General features: G+C 43.4%; 1 protein-coding gene across 3 annotated transcripts in view; it reads left to right on the top strand.

Moving 5' to 3' along the window:
* Positions 1 to 16,912, top strand: part of Epha4 (Eph receptor A4) — a 143,407-nt gene that overhangs the window by 66,407 nt on the left and 60,088 nt on the right.

Here is a 16,912-nt window from a genome sequence, read left to right as displayed (position 1 = left end):
CTGCCAGGACTTCTCCCAGGATAACCTTGCAGGGGGCAAATTAGATATCAAGCACACAGCCCCTTCTATCATAGCAGGCGCAAAGCGTATGAAAAGGAAGGCTCTTTCTCCGCTGGTTCTGGTTGCCGTCAAAAGAAAAAAAATGCACAGCTGCCAACGGACTACTTTGTGGAACAGAAATTGAGTGTTCAGGTTGTTTGACAGTGTAATTACAGCTGAGAATGGAATTTATAAATGGCTTTACCATTGCATCAAGGACTGGGGGCAATCTGACAGGCACAGGAGAACTAGGTAGAAGGTAGGCTTTGGGAATGTTTCGGGCCCAGAAGAAACGGCTTAGAGTACACTGAGGTCATTGCTTTGGTTGTCCTTCTTCTGTCATAGTTTGGTGTTCCTAACACTTAGGCCAGGACCCTAATAAATGCCTGTTTCATATTAGGCACTTAATAAATGCTGGGGGAATGAATAGATGGGGTTGGCAAGTCTGGTTGAAGCTGGATAGGACAGTCTCACACCTTCTTTGAACAATGTTCCCAAGGTATTACCGTAGGCCTCGCAGTGCCTGTGACCCCGACCAAGGCAGACATGAGGGGTCCTGGGTGTTTCCCTCATTTTGCACTAGCTGAGAACTGTCTTTCAGGGCACAGCCTGGTAATGTAGCTTATAGGACGTCAAGTCCAGGAATTGTTTCTCAGTCCGTGGTTTACTAGCCTGTGAAGTCTTAATTTTCCCATCTGTTGAACAGAACTAATAATAGAGAACTAATAATAGCATTTGCTATGTATCTTTGTTGTGGAAAGCATTTTATTTAGAGATTTGTGGGATTTTTTGCAATATTTGCAAATATTTGGAATGAGACCCAGTTCTAAACCTGAATCTCATTTATGTTTTATGTTACCTTCATTGCCCGATGGCAACTTCACACAGTGCTTACAGCGTGTCTCTGTTTTCACTGCAGACAATGTGACATCAAGTGTCCCCTTATCACATCATCACTCCTACACAAACAACATCAGGTTCTAGAGCACATTGGAATTTAGGGGCTAGGAATATTTCCCTCTGTCTCTCTCTCTGAGGACAGTAGTTATTATCCTCACGGTGGTTGTGTGTCTATAACATGTAAAACAATTCTACTTGGCTTTTTTACATTTTACTATTATAATTTTTTGATTTTATTTATTTTTTGCATATTTTATTGGATATTTTATGTATTTACATTTCAAATGCTATCCCCTTTCCTGGTCCCCCCCCCCCCTATTCCTCTTCCCTCTGCTTCTATGAAGATGCTCCCCTTCCCATCCACCCCCTCCCTGGCATTCTCCTACACTGGGGAAACAAGCCTTCACAGGACCAAGGGCTTCTTCTATTGATGCCAGACAATGCTATCCTTGGCTACATATGTGGCTGGAGCCATGGGTCCCTCCATGTGTACTCTTTGGTTGGTGGTTTAGTCCCTGGGAGCTCTGGAAGGGTCTTGTTGGTTGATACTGTTGTTCTTCCTATGGGGTTGCAAACCCGTTAGCTCCCTCAATCTTTTCTCTAACTCCTCCACTGGGGTCCCTGTGCTCAGTCTGATGGTTAGCTGCAAGCATCCTCATCTGTATCAGTAAGGCTCTGGCAGAGCCTCTCAGGAGACATCCATATCTTGCTCCTGTCTACAAGCACTTCTTGGTATCAGTGACTGGGTTTGATGGCTGCATATGAGATGGATCCCCAGGTGGGGCAGTCTCTGGATGACCTTTCCATCAGTCTCTGCTCCACATTTGTCCTTGTATTTACTCCTGTGAGCATTTTCCCCCTTCTAAGAAGGATTGAAACATCCACATTTTGGTCTTCCTTCCTTCTTCCTGAGCTTCATATAGTCTTGAATTGTGTATCTTGGGTATTCTGAGCTTTTGGGCTAATATCCACTTATCATGCATACCATCCATTACCTATGAATTTCATGAAGTCATTGTTTTTAATAGCTGAGTAGTATTCCACTTGTAAATGTACCACATTTTGTGTATCCATTCCTCTGTTGAAGGACATCTGGGTTCTTTGCAGCTTCTGACTATTATAATAAATAAGGCTGCTATGAACACAGTATCATAATTGTGATCTTGAAATACTACTATAAATTCCAGATGGACCAGCATGGACCAACATCACTGAACCTAGAAGCCATTCCTGGTTTTTGAGCAGTTCAGTCTGCAGGGAGGGATTATTCTGTAGTACAATCAAGAACCACCCACCGTTAATGGGAAGAAAGAGAGAAGTTTGAGGTCCATCCTTGACCTGTGCTGAAATTGCCATCCCTTCTGGATTGACTTTTATAGCAAGAGAATCTACTGTGATGATAGCCTACTGTGGTGATGTAAATACTATATGTGCCAAGCACTTTGGGTAGTGATATAAACACCATACTATATGTAGCTCATGTGCCCAGCACTTTGGATGATAAACTTGATCACAAACTCACACTGTAGTGCCATGTATTGAAGGACTCTTTGGGGTTTTTTTGTTTTTGTTTTTATAAACCAACTGCTAGATCTGAGATACCCTGACCAGCACAGGGATGGAGCTGTGCTGCCTGAATTCTCAAGTACATACTCCTGGGAGGTTCTCTTGGTATCCCAGATCAAGCAATAAACTTCTAGAATTAAAGAGTGCAAAGGGATCTAATCTAGCCTTCCATCCATTCATGGCAGTTAAAGGTCTCTTAAGCACCCTCCCTTTTTAATAACCATCCCTAGACTAAGTTCTTTGCATGGTTTCCCCACCACCATCCTTGTTCCCTTCCGCTGGCTTGCTCTTTAAACCTTTATCTTGAGTATTTCAGCTAGAAGGTGGTGGTGCACCCCATTAATCCCAGGGAGACAGAGGCAGAGAGGCAGATAGATAGTTCAAGGCTAGCCTGGTCTTCAGACTGAGTTCTAGCATAGCTGGGTCTACACAGAAAAACCCTGTCTCAAAATAAAATAAAGTAAATAAAATATCCTGAGTATTTTTTATTCTGTGTTAAACTTGGTTATTTAAGAATGAATGCCCTGCCTCTGTCTGCCGGCCCTACCACAGAACAGTGGAGTGGTGGGAACGTGGGGACAAGAGCAGGTTTAAGAGGAAGTATTTCAGGCTGATGTTTACATAATAGCCCTTTATTTGTATGAGGTACCCCACCTACTCTCACACGAGACTCCTTCCTTCCTTCCTTCCTTCTGGGTAAGGTTTGACTGCAGTGAATGTCAGGAAACTTAGCATTGAATGGTGCCTGTTTTTTATTCTCCGGATTCTGATTTGTTGTTGAGCATATTCTCTTCAGCCCTGTGCCAACATAGTGACTGTCCTTTGGTGCTTGGGAGTGTAGGGCACCTCCAGAGATTGTCATATGTGTGTTGTGCTGGGCTGTTTGCCATCCCGCACCATAACTTTGTGAAATTTTGTATTGTTGCAGAAAAAAAATTTTTAATTATATCCCAGAGATGCAAATGAAAACAACAAAAAGTACTGATTTTTTTTCAAACTCATGGTCTAAAACCAACATTTTTAAAAATTCGATATGACTTTCCAGTCTTGTCCTCCCCACCACGTGCTCCCTTCCCTTCCTGTCCCACTCCCCGCCCCCACCCGGAGATTGTGTTCCACAAGATTAAGGAGCCAGAGTTGTGAGCTTTTGAGTTGTGAATAAAGGTCAATAAAGAACAGCAGGGGTTCTTCCCAATTCTTTAAATTGCTTCTACTCTTCCCTCTGAGGTCTTGTGGGGTGACCATCATTGTATCCTGCTGGCTTGCTCCCCGGGGCTTCTATGAAGAAGCAATAGGGCTGATGACAGGCTCACAGACTTCCCAGCCAGCCTTCCCTAGCACTCACTGTCCAGGTTGGGTTAGTGACAAAGAATGTTTTATGTCTCCAGGCCCCAGTTTCCTTATCTGTGAAAGGGTTTCTCACTCTCTATTCTTATGGCTGGTTTTTTTTTTAAATATTAAAAAAAAATATTTGTGAAGGCCTGACAGGCACATGGTAGGAATCTGAGAACTGTTTGTCTCTCTTTTATCTCTAGTTGGTCACTTCCTTGGCCAAATCACTCCAGTATAGGGAGGGGACACCACTATACTGACTCTCTATGTATGCTAGCTGCGATGATTGTCCTGACTGACTACACAATTCAGTTACTCAGTGGCTACATTGCAACCTAGGATCACTGAGATCGGACTCAAATGTCTGACTTTTAATCTTGTACAGTTAAGATGGATATCACATCTCTATCGAGTTAACATTTCTTCACTTGGTTAATTATGTAAACCTTGGGATTCTTCTTTTGAGGAAGATGCTCAGGGACCTGTATTAGACAGCAGGATTAGCATCTGTTTCTGAGATTCCTATTCCTCCCTTTCTGTTGAATATAGACTACAGCCAATAGGGACATGTGGCTGGAGGTGCCTGTCATGTTAAGTTTCACTTCAGGTGCTCATTTATGTTCTCTGTATTTCCAGACCTGAGTAGCCACACAAGGTTGCTGCAGACACCGATAGATACATACAGCAGAGACAGAGAGGTTTCTAACTTTGCAGAAGAAAGTCCCATTCTACCCTGCACTTAAGTAGATGATTCAGTAGAGGAAACAGTGGGAGTTCCTCAAAGAACCTCTTGTTCAGATAACCCACAGACAAATCCTCCCCACTCCAACTTTATCCGATTCTCTTGACAAGATGTGGCGATGGAAGGGAACATAAACATCAGGGGATCCTTTCAAACGGATTCCAGCCGCTAATCAGTTCTTCCCAGTTGGTTAAGCCAGGTGACGAACCCAATCCCCTTGTGCTGACAGCCAAGATAATCAGGCACCTTACCTTCTTTGTTCATTATGCTGTCTTTAACCCAAGCATTCTTATGCAGCCCTGCATTTAGTGATCGCTCACTGTGACGGCGCACTAATGAAGAAATAAAACACACTCTCCGAGACTCATTCTTCTGGCCAAAGTGAGACTCTGCTCCATTGGCTTGTAAAATCAGATTTTTGTTCACTTGGGGAACAATTAGACCAGGTAAATACAAGTCGCACCAGCTAATTTCGAAGGAGACGCCTAAAAGTTCACACAGTCCACACTCCTGGAAAAATTAAAAGTTTAGAGGACTTTTGAGCAAACAACTGGTTAGCCTAACATGTGGTGCAGGCAGACTGAGATGTTTCTGTCTGAGTATTTTAAAATGTAGTCCATACCTGTTTAAAAGAAGGAAGCCTAAGCTAAAGGTTGACATTAGTATTTCTTGTTGTTGTTGTTTTATTTCTTTCTACTTCTGGGGACTGAACCCCAATCCTTGCATATGCTAAGCAAGAGTTCTACTGTTAAACCAGACACCCGGCTCTTTTTAATTTAATTAGAGATGGGAATCTTGTTAAATTATGTGGGTTAGCCTCAGACTCACGATCCACCTACATCTTCCTCCCAATTGTGCTAATTCCAGATCATAGGTGGGTGCTACCAGACCCAGCGAGAGCAGTGTGACACTTCACATCCCTGTGAAAGAAGCCACAGGAAAGCCACTTATGGGTTAGTAGGACCGAGGCCAGGCTTGAGAGTCTGTGTTTCTGAGCGGTCTGCAGGTGACCACATGACTGGTAGGTGATCAAGCAGCAGTGGCTCTCTGTGTGAAGGGCAGGAGCTCAGAGATTCTCTTTCATGCCTGTAACGATCAGCTAGTGGAAACTCTAGAAGGATATTTCAAGGACCCAGAACGTTTGCTCTTAATGAAAATCAAATTGTTCATTTGTCTCCTTCTGAAAAGTAACCCAACCCAGTTAGAGGTCATATAACCAACCAAGTCCCCCTCACTATGCATGTTTTTGGTTTGGGTTTTTGTGGTTCTTTCAGGCTCCCTACGGATTGATGTCAGAGAGCAGAAATGTAAATGCTTCTCCCACATTCCCTCACTGAATTTGATCAGAGGAGAAAAGCACTGTAGTTTTCTGGCAATGTTGCCTGTAGACACAGACACCCAGGAAAACAGTGAAGCTGAGGATGCAACCTGAGTTCATGACTCTTCCAAACAAGATTTATTTACTTACTTATTTATAGTTTTTTAATTTAATTTTTTGAGAGAGGGTGTCAGGTGTCCCAGGTTGGCCTTTAACTCTCTGTTGGCTATTGATCCTCAACCTCCCAAGTCCTGGGATTATAGCATGACTCGAGCCACCCCCACTGCCCCACCCCTGTATGGTGGTATAATGATGATGATGATGATGTAATAATAATAATAACAACAACAACAATATGCATGTTCCGTAACTAAGCTACCTAGCCCCTTCTCCCCTTGAATTTCCCTTTCCCTTCTGAAATGTAGTCTGGCTTTCTAAAAGGTTGGGAAGGCTCCCACGCTAAGAATAGGAAGTCCTTTATGACCTTCATGGTTGGTGTTTGGTCATTGTAGGGAGGAGGCTGAGCCAACCGATATTATGTTTAAGGAAGCTTGCAATTTTTGATACATTTTAAAATATGTAAGCCGCATACTTCATCAAAGAAGTCATTAGCTTTGTATACCTAAGAGAGAGAGAGAGAGAGAGAGAGAGAGAAAGAGAAAGAGAAAGAGAAAAGGAAAAAAAAAAAACAACCTAAACCCGAAACTGTAACTTTGCTCTTTTGTTTAGCTCTGTTCAGAGTTCATCTCTATCATCTTTAACTGAACAAAAGAAATTCTTGCTTTTCTTTCTGCTCCGTGTTTGACTTGTTAGGCGAAACTTATCAGTGTCCAAGATCAGGGCCGTTCTGCAGATGTGAGATGGTAACTTTCCACTGCCAACTTGTAGGGTCTCTGTGCATTTGCCTCTCGGTAAATGGCCTTGAGTAACTCCCATCAACTGTTCCAACCACATAAGAGTGATTGGTCAACACTTAGTGGCTTAACTATTCCCCCCAAATTGCAGCTTTTAAGACAGCTCACACTGGAGAAGCTCAAGGCTAATAATATAAGCACAAATGTATCCAGATCTAAGCTAAAAGGTCCTGAGTTGAATGCTTTCTGCAGATGGAGGGCAGCGAGCAGGTGAACTGACCGAGCCAGCTCCGAGCAGCGGATGATACTGACTTTGTCTCTGCGGCCCTCTTCTGTAATTGAATTTAGCGTGCCGCTGTCTTTCCTCTAGAAAGTGTATTGTTTTAAAATCACCATTTCAGTCCTATTACTCAAAGCCCTCACTTCTAATGCTGCTTGGCAGTTATCAACATAATGAGCCGGAGCGAAATGATGAGGAATCTTCAGTGGAAACCGAGCGCAGGTCCCACCGGTGCTGTGTGACTGTGTTGTTAAAATCGGGAATCGTCCTTCCTAGCTTCCAAGGTCAGAGGAAGACTGTCCCCCTGTCTTTTTCTTTGAAAAGTGCTCTGATTTGGAGAATCTCCTCTCTCATGAAGGTGCCCCTGATGTTCTGTTCAATTCTTCCCCAACCCCAGAGTTATGTACTGAGCGATGTGGCTTAGGGATTTGGGGAGGTTTGTCTGGTGTAAGGCTTTGATGTCCAAGCCATAGGCTAAAAGGCATCCTTCAGTGTCAAGTATAATAGATCTTTTCCTCCCCATCTGAAACATGTATTTCTTTTTACTTTGGGGTTGCAAATGGCTGATACTGTAATGGGGGGAGACCATTGTATGGTCAGGTCAGGGAAGATGGGCCATAACCAGTTTGGTAAAAGAGTAAGAACAAAGTCCCCCAAGTGCTCATGGGAATTTCTGGAGGTCTACTGGGTGATTTTTAATTGTTCTGTCATCTGCACCATCAGTCCATTATTGCATGAAAAGTTGCTCTAATTCCAAGTTTTGCAGGGGAAATTCTTCATAGTGTATAGCAGCTCAATGGTGTAATAATGTAATTTTTTGATTAAGGTGGAAATCAAATTAAGATACCCACTTTCCGCCATCATTCTCCGGTTTTAGTTCGCAGTATATGTTCCCACTGCTTATCACTCAGATGGTAATCCAGGTAAGCGACCTAAGATACAGATGTCCTGTCCCATTTCTAGGCTGCCTGCTCAAAAGTTCAAGGTCTGACCAGAGCCTATGTTAAGCCGTGTCCTTCTCTCTCTTTAATAACTGCCTTTTGGCATTGTGAGGACAAACAGAACAACGTAGCATCCTTCCATGAAGACAATTAGGGATTGAGAACGCTGAGAGGGAGGCACTGGACAGATGGCTCAGTGGGTAAGGTGCTTGCCATTCAGGCTTTGAGGACCTGAATTCGCTCCCTAGAACCAAATTTAAAAAGCCAGGGGGTGACAGCTGTGCATGCCCAGCTTTGGAGAGATGCTAAGTAGAGATGCTAAAGGAAGGCATATTTCTGTTTCTTCATGAGCCTTATCAGTGAGCTTAGGCCACGCTATAAAACAAGGTGCATAACCCTTGAGGAGCCTTGCCTGAGATTGACCTCTGACCTCCACACAAGGGCTGAACGTAAGTTAAGAGATGCGTGTTAAGCTGTGAGCTAACTGGTTACTTGAAGAGTTTGAAAATGTCACGCTAGTCTGTAAAGATCGGTTACCATCTCACTGACTCCTTCCCTCTGACCTAGTTTTCAATGCACAGGAATAAACAATACTGCATATTCAAGGAGGAAATGCATAGGTGTGAGAAACACTAATCTTTGCTCAAGAGAGAGAGAGAGGGCTCGGATAATCTGCCAGTGCCATTTAGCCAAGTTATTATGATTTCTCTACCCCCATGAATAATTAGGAGTGGCTTGCCATCAAGCCAGCCCCATCATTTCTGGATGGCATCTCTGACAGTCCTCACTGAAGCCATACAGTGGTTATGCACAGCATGCTTCTTTGAAACAGGGTCAATTATACATTTTTCCAAGCTCCCCTGGGGTGAGAAGTGAGGATCTTCCTTGCTATCAGCATTTTGATTTTCCTCTCAGCCTGTACTCCTGCTTCACCTGCTATTTAGCACCCAGCGGACTATGAGCTCAGGATGGAATCTCATTGCAGAGCCTTAAGGGCTCCTCTTGTCCTCTCCTGTGATCTTCTCCGGGGAAGGAGTCTTTATCAGAAACTCCTATGTACCCTGTTGGGTGAGAGGTAGGAGCCAGGCAGAGAGGACAGCTCAGTGAAGACCAGAGCACTGTCCCCACTTTGCTTTGGAGTCTGAATTTCTGACAAAGCTGGAACCAGCTTGCTGTATTAATTTGATTAATTTGGTTGAGTTTCTTAGCCTGCCTTCTCTCTGTGTCTCTCTGTCTCTGTCTCTTTCTCTCTCTCTCTGTGTGTGTGTTTGTGTGTGTGTGTGTGTGTGTGTGTGTGTGTGTGTGTGTGTGTGTGTGGAGAGAGAGAGAGAGAGAGAGAGAGAGAGAGAAATGTCAACATAGGGTTTATTTGCCTCAAGGCCTCACTGTACCTAGAACTCACCATTCAGCTAGGCTGGTTGACCAGTAAGCCCCCAAGGGATACACCACAGCACTGGTGTTACAATATCACTGTATGAGACTTCTAGGTGGCTGTTGAGGATCTGACCTCAGGTCCCTACACTTGCCCAGCAAAGCACTTTACCAGCTAAGCCATCTCCCACCCTGCTTAGCTTCTATTCGTAGTAATTTTCAGTTCTTGGCTTGCCCTGATATTTAAGTTTTATTCTGGGATTAAATTTAAGATAAAGTATGCAACAGTGTGGTAAGAAATACACAGGCGGGGTGCACAGCTCGCCTAGTTCCTGAATGAAATGCCAGTCACACTTTTCCCTGCTCCTGTGTATTTCCAAGTGCTTGTGTACGATTGGAGGATTGACGAGGTACTTCAGCTCTACCCTAGTCATCTCATACAGCAACCGAACACTGAGTCAAACCGAGAAAGAAAGGACAAAGATTCCTAGAGAGGAGAATGGCGGAATAGAAGTAGAGAGAAGGAGTAGACCCTGGAGGGAGGTCAGCGCGCTGACCTCTGTGGGAAGTTAAGGCTTCATCATGACAGCAACAAGTGCTGGATGTGTCCAAGTGGTTCAGCTTTGAAATTATGGACAGTTCTGCCTTGGCACTCTTCATTGTTAAAACACATAAACTGCTGTGATAAAAGGTTCTGCCCCGTTCATAAATCTCAAAAGTGGTATCCCTGGACAGCAGTCTTTATGTAAACTAACCCAGCCATCAGGGTCAAGACAAAGCAATTAGTGGTGACAACATATACAGCTGTCAGGGGGAAGCGGGGGCTTCATTTCGAAGTCCAAACTCACACACCCTCAACTGTTTACCCTGCCTTACAACCTGTCTCTCAACCAGAGAGAGATTAACAACAAAAGCTTATCTGAAGGGTTGAAGGGCTTTCCAGCTAAGACACTGAAGTATTATTGACAGCCCAAAAGTTGTGCATGCTCCACGAAGCCTTATGAAATGGAACTGGAGCCCCAAGGTGCCTCTTCCTCAGAAGATAATGTCTTGGAACCGGCTGCCTGGGCATTTTATCGGGTGACAGTTGCGCTTAAAGAAATTGATCAGGTTAAGAGTTATGTTTCTGCCCAGGCTCCGAGGATGTTCCTCGCTACTTCCAGAATTAATTTCATGGCTCAGGCATTGAATTTTAAAACGATGATTAAAAATCAGTTAAGTATTAAAAATCCGTAATGGGTCTGGATGTTATGGTGCCATAAGAGCCCCCGATACTGTAACTTTTCTGTCAACTAAGACTCCTTGATTACAACCTGAATTTTATATGAGATTGGCCCTTACTATATTTTCCTGCCAGCTTCTCTCTCTCTCTCTCTCTCTCTCTCTCTCTCTCTCTCTCTCTCTCTCTCTCTCCCACCTCGCACATGCACGCACACACACACAGGCTAGGGCAGTAATGGTTCTAATGAAGGTAGCTGCTATTCAGATAAAGGACCCATTACTTACTCAATCAGCAGTTAGATCCTAGGCTGCTAAATACCACCACAGTGCTGACGTCATGGGAATATGAACAAACCATGGTCTTGGGGCCAAAGCTCAGAAGGTAAAATTTCTCAGCAAGCATGAGGATAGGAGTTAAAGTCCCAAAACCCATTTTGTTTTTTAACCCAATATGGTGGCATGCTCTTGTAAGCCCAGCTGGCCAGCCAGCTTAACCTACTTGTCTTGTCTAGATCCGGGCAAAAATAAGAGACCTTGGCTAGAAATCAAAGTGAACAGCATGAGAGGAAGGAAAGGCTCTTGATAGTCTCTGTCTTCCACATGCACACACATACATGTACACTCAATTCACAGATGTGAACACACGCAAAAATAGTAATAAACCAAGAAAGAAGAATGGAGGCTAATATTCTCACAGGAAGCAAATAAAAGGCTTATGTGATGGACTGCCTCAGGGTCTGTTAGCACTTGGATGCCAGTTGTTACAAGAAATTGAATTTTCAGTTGTTTTGTGGAACTTTGTACCATATGCCTATGTGTCTGTTAAATCCAAATGGAATCATCATACAGCTAAAGCACTAGTCTGTTCCTTTAAGAATTAAATCCATTTCCAGTTCATATGGGATTGGGTGGAGTGCACTAGCTATTCTTACGATGGCTTTACCTTCCCATGGAGTAAGTTTGCATGACAGCTATACCGCATTCGACACATCAGTGGCCAGATTCATGGTTAGCGAGTGGTTTTAAAATCACGTGTGCATATATGTGCATGTGCAGGAGCTGTGCATGACAGTGCAGTGCCAGAGGAGGCCAGCAGAGAGCTGGAGCTACAGGCGGGTGCGAGCCACCCTACATGTGTTGCTGGAAACCGAATTCGGGTCCTCTGTGTGAGCAGTGCTCACTCTGAACTGCTGGCCTATCTCACCTGTATGTGCTGCCATTTTCCAGAGCAGAAGACATACTTAGTGAAGGAGGAAGAGATTTCCCTTTTGCAATATAACATATGATATTTTATGATACAACAGTATTACTGTGATAACCCTTTGTATCTGCCATAATTTGGCTATATATAATTTCTTCCGGGCCTCGTGCTGTCAAACTCTTGCCCACTGAATGTAAGTTGACATTCCACATGAAAACAATAATTACCCGATGTAACACCCTTCACCGGCACCTGCTAGGTGATGTGGCAAGCATTTCACACCACTGAAGGGAATGAATGTTCATTTAAACTTCCCCACAGAGGCAAGAGGCGCAGTGCCCATCTTTGTCAGAACTGTGGGAAGTAATGTTCCATGAGTCTCCTTCCTTACTGAGACAGTGACATCAGGCATGATCTAGGTTTTAGAAATCAGCATTGTTCCTGGCTTGCCAGTCTGACTTTCCTTTATTGTCTTATGCTGCACTTAATGTGCACAGAAATAGATATATAATTATGAAGGTACCTATATTACTATGCTATGGTGGAGTACCCGACAGAAACAATTTATGGAAGGAAGGAATGATTGGTTGTGGCTCAGAGTTAAGGGGGGGGGGGGATACAGTGGGAGCAAATCCCAGGAGTGGATCTCTGGGGTTGCAGCATGAATAGGTGTGGCTGGTTACACTGTTGCAACAGCCAGGCAGCAAGGAACGAAGGTCATAAAGCCATCACTTGAGCATGGCTCTTTGCCTAGCAAGGCCTTATCCCTTAAAGGTTCCATAACCTCCTCAAATAGCCAGAGAAGACCAAGTATGCAAGCATGCAGGCTTGCGTATGGTATCATAACACCAGAAACCTTCTTTGGGAGAGACGAACATCTATCTAATCCAGTGGCTCTCAACTTGTGAGTCCCAATTCCCAGGGGTTTGACTGACCCTTTCACGGGGGTCACTTAAGACCCCTGGAAAACACAGGTAGTTACATTATGATTCCTAACAGTAGCAGGGATTGCAGTTAGGAAGGAGGAAGGAAAATAATTTTGTAGTTCCACAACATGAAGAACTGTGTGGAAGGGTTTCAGCCTTAGGGAGGTCGAGAACCGCTGATAATCCCTCTAGGAATCATTGACGAGCTACGTCCAATTTCAACCACCATCTAATTTGCCAAGTTTTCTTGGGCAGAGCCATGCCTCATGGTGGAGATACTTGCTGTGGCTGCCGAGTGGTTGTTGCCAGGAGCATATGGCCCATAAAGAATAAAATATTTACAATGTGGCTGTGCAATAAAATGTTCTTACAAAGGAAGAATGCTGACCCCGCTCGATTCGTAAATTAAAGGTTATTATGTTTGCCTTTTGTTTTTGGTAGTATAGTTATTATCCGGGCCACTAAATTATATTAAAAAAAACCAAGAAAGGCGTTCAAAAATGCGAAAACTTTAAAAGTGTTTCGCAGGCCAGCCCCATTCCTCGGAAGGCCGGGATGCAGAGATGTTGAGCTTGTGGGTGAATACCGTGGGGAGATTTACAAGTGCGATTCAAAATGAAACCGAAGGAGTGTCTTCCCTTACGAGCCTTCGGCATCCGACCATTTCATATTTTAAAAATGGATTAATTTGGTGATTAAAAAAAATTAAATGAGGGAGGGGAGCTCTTAAAATTCTATTAAAGGCAAAGAGGAGACTTCCTTTGGAAATGTTAGAATCCATTTCTTCAGAGAGATTTTTAGCTAGTTTTCTGGTAAATCATCACCCGAGAAGAAAGCAGAAGGGAAACTAGAGCCATTCAGTTCTGACTTGACAAAGCTTTAATTGACAAGGTCCCTCTTTTAAACTCCCGGGTGTGGCGCCTAGGAACAGGGCAAGGCAGGGTGTGTGCTCGTCTGTAAATCCCATGCACACACATACTTCGCGTTTAGATGTCCTTAGCCTCTGTTTCCTCTACGAATCCCCTTTCTCTCCAGGAATCTATCACAAATGCAGTAAAATGAATGAGGTAGAGGTTTTTCCCTCTCTCCCCTCCAGCAGGTGAAGAAATGAGACACGCGATGAATATGAGTTGGATACACGAGCCCTCTCCAGCCCCACCAGCGTTAGTAGCCATTGATACACAGAGCCTTCCCCACCCTTTCCAGTCTGGTTAGTATATGGGAATGAGTTATTCAAAGACAGTCGTACACAGGCTTACTGCTAATGAGCCTCATGGAAGAAGCTAGTGGTTCAGCTCGAGGAAGCTCGTGTTCAGCCACGCAATGCAAGGTACACTCGATCGAGCACCTGGTTTGCTTGTTATTCATCCATCTATTCACTAATCAAACATTTATTGAGCTTGCTCTCAACTAGATATTTAGAAACAGTGGTAGACAATGGGAAATAATGAATAACATCAGGTCCCTTGAGGATGACGTAGGCACCGGTGATAGATGGGGACAGATGTGGAACAGATGCCTGGTTAGGAAGAAATCATCAGGTATCCTAAGTGACTCGGGCCACAGACACAAGGAACAGCAGTCAGAGTGGTACCTTACTTACTGCCAGCCTTGTATTCAGGCTGGCATTGACGGAAACCACTTTGTTCCCCACAGTGACCCTTAAGCAACCTGGTGTCAACACGTGCTCAGTAAGAGTGGTGTAAACAGACTGGAAAATATGATTGCATTCTGCAGTAGCTTTTATAGATATAAAAGTTATATAGTCTTCTCTCGCTATGCATTTGGGATTGGCTCTACGAGCTTCGGGGATCCCAAAATCCAAGGATGGTCTTCACCCATTTCTAATGTGATATTAACATGCCATTATCCCATATATGTTAAATATTCTTTGGGATACTTACAACTAATATGATATAATGCTATCAAAGTAGTTATACTATATTAAAAACAGTTGGCTGTTTATGTTCATAAGAACACCTCTCTTTTTTGTGTTTTGAGGCAGGTTTTTTTCTGTGTAGCCTTGGCTGTCCTGGAACTTACTCTGTGGATCAGGCTGGCCTCAAACTCACAGAGATCTGGAGAACATAATCTTTCTCGAATGCTTTCATCTAGGTGGTGAGATCCTGGGAAGTAGAGAATGTGTGAACAGAGTCCCTCTGCACTTAGAACTGGAAACTCCACTCACAGATGGGCTATCTCTGACCAGGAAGGCCATTGCTGTCAGGAACTTGATGACTACTAGATACTTAGATACAAAACTCAAATTGAAGAGAAAATAGGTCATTCTCAGAGCTTTTCCTTTGTTTGTTTTCTATTCATTGGCTGGGATTGCCACCTAGATTGACTTTGGCTGTCTTCATTTTCCCCACTCATTGTCTCGAGAATTTTTTTTCTTTTCTGAGGAAGTGGCTCTTCAGTAAAAATGAGGAACACACTTATTCCATGCTTGTCTTCTTTTAATTAATTGGCAGGAGTTGGAAAAGGGAACTATCATCCTGCAGACGAAATACAGCCTCCGTTGTGATTTTTAGCTTGCAAAACATGCATGCTCTTCCGGGTCTTTGTGTAATCCAGTGTGGTAATCGCACAGGGCTGGGCTTTCCATGTTTCATTTCCCCCTTTATCACACAACTGTAATTGTCCAATTTGTAAACTGATGCTCTTCTATGTCCTCATCACGTTCTAAGACAGCAAAATACGACACACAAGAGTGCTATTCTCTAAACCAGCCCGGGAGGCAACATTGAACTTGAATTTAGTTCTCACCCTTTCCTTAAACATTTACCTCCAGGCCTTCTGTAAGAACTAAGAAGGCTATTGGAGACCATGACTGTTTTCATATCAACCCCCACTACTGAAATCCTCCCGAATCTTTGTGTTGCTTTCCCCACGGCGGTGTTACATCTCCGCATCCTGTGACCATTTAGTTTTCTGCTCCATTTCTTCTCTGTTTAGACACCGCCATGCCCCGTCCTACATACTAATTACTGACTTTTTGCCTCTGTAGTGTTCGGTTCATTGTGTCACATTTTCCCATGTGAGAGTGGACTGGGGGCCTTGGCAAGGGGGTTAATGGATTTCAGAGTCACTCTTGTTTATCCCTGCAAGTCTCAGCGAAGTGAGAGCCCGTGGCTGACCCATTTCTGTAAAACAAACTGTGGCTAGGTTCAGTTGCAATCCAGCGATGGCTTGCATGGTGGTGACCATCACAAGTCACAGAATTTGAAGAGTAGACAATGCACACCCTGACTACAAGTAACACTTCTGCCTTGTAGAACAGACTAGGACAGACACAGTTCTTTAGGACATCAGTAAAGCTGTCTTCTGAATTACATTGGGTAAACTTTCACCACTTACTATGTTTGTCTGCTTTCTGTATCTTGGTTCCCTCGTCTTTAACATTTAATACTTTACACCATATTCGGCTCTCCGAGTCTGACATTTTCAGTAAGTAACTCACTCCATATATGCATTCTGAAGTCATTTATTCATTCTTACTCTATCTTATCTGCTGTGCTCAAGACCATGTATTAAGTCTTAAAATCTAAATAAGAGTACATTTGTATTTTGTTTTTGAGGGTTTTATGAAGTAGGCTTAGGGTTAACACAAATTTTGCAATATTTCTGTCAGTTTTTTTTTTTTTTTTTTGGTAAGATTTGAAGATTGGGGGATGGATCTTACAGCTCAGAAGGTTGTAGATAATTAGTCTCTAGGGGAGAGAGGGAGAAGCTGCTTACTTTTTAAAATAAGGTCTTTAATTAAGCTGTTTGAGAGAGAAGAAAGGGAGGTTTCCCACATAGAAGGTTTCCACCAAATCCTTTGGCCCCGTTTATCACTGCAAGCCAAGTAATAAATGTAGAAAGTGACTTGATAGCTACAGGCTCCCTGCTTCACATCTGTCCCCCGAATGCTTTGGGACAGATTCAGTGCTCTATCGTGGCTAAGGGGGAAAAGCATCAGTTTCATATAGGCCTCCAGTAAACTTCCCTTCTCCAGGCAAGTATGGGAGATTATCTTCATAGCAATCATCCCCAAAAGTGTGTGTGGTTTTGTGTGTGTGTGTGTGTGTGTGTGTGTGTGTGTGTGTGTGTGTGTGTGTGTGTAGAAAGAATGGATGTGTCTCAGAAAAAAAAAAATCTCAAGTTTGTATGAAAATTTAGATGGGTTCTTCGCATGTTTGTTTATTTTTTTTCATTTTTTGTTTGTTACTGTTTGTT

Source organism: Rattus norvegicus, chromosome 9 (assembly GCF_021556685.1).
Source record: "Rattus norvegicus strain SHRSP/BbbUtx chromosome 9, alternate assembly SHRSP_T2T, whole genome shotgun sequence".
In the NCBI taxonomy this organism is placed as follows: Eukaryota; Metazoa; Chordata; class Mammalia; order Rodentia; family Muridae; genus Rattus; species Rattus norvegicus.
This window is presented reverse-complemented; position numbering and strand designations above follow the sequence as displayed.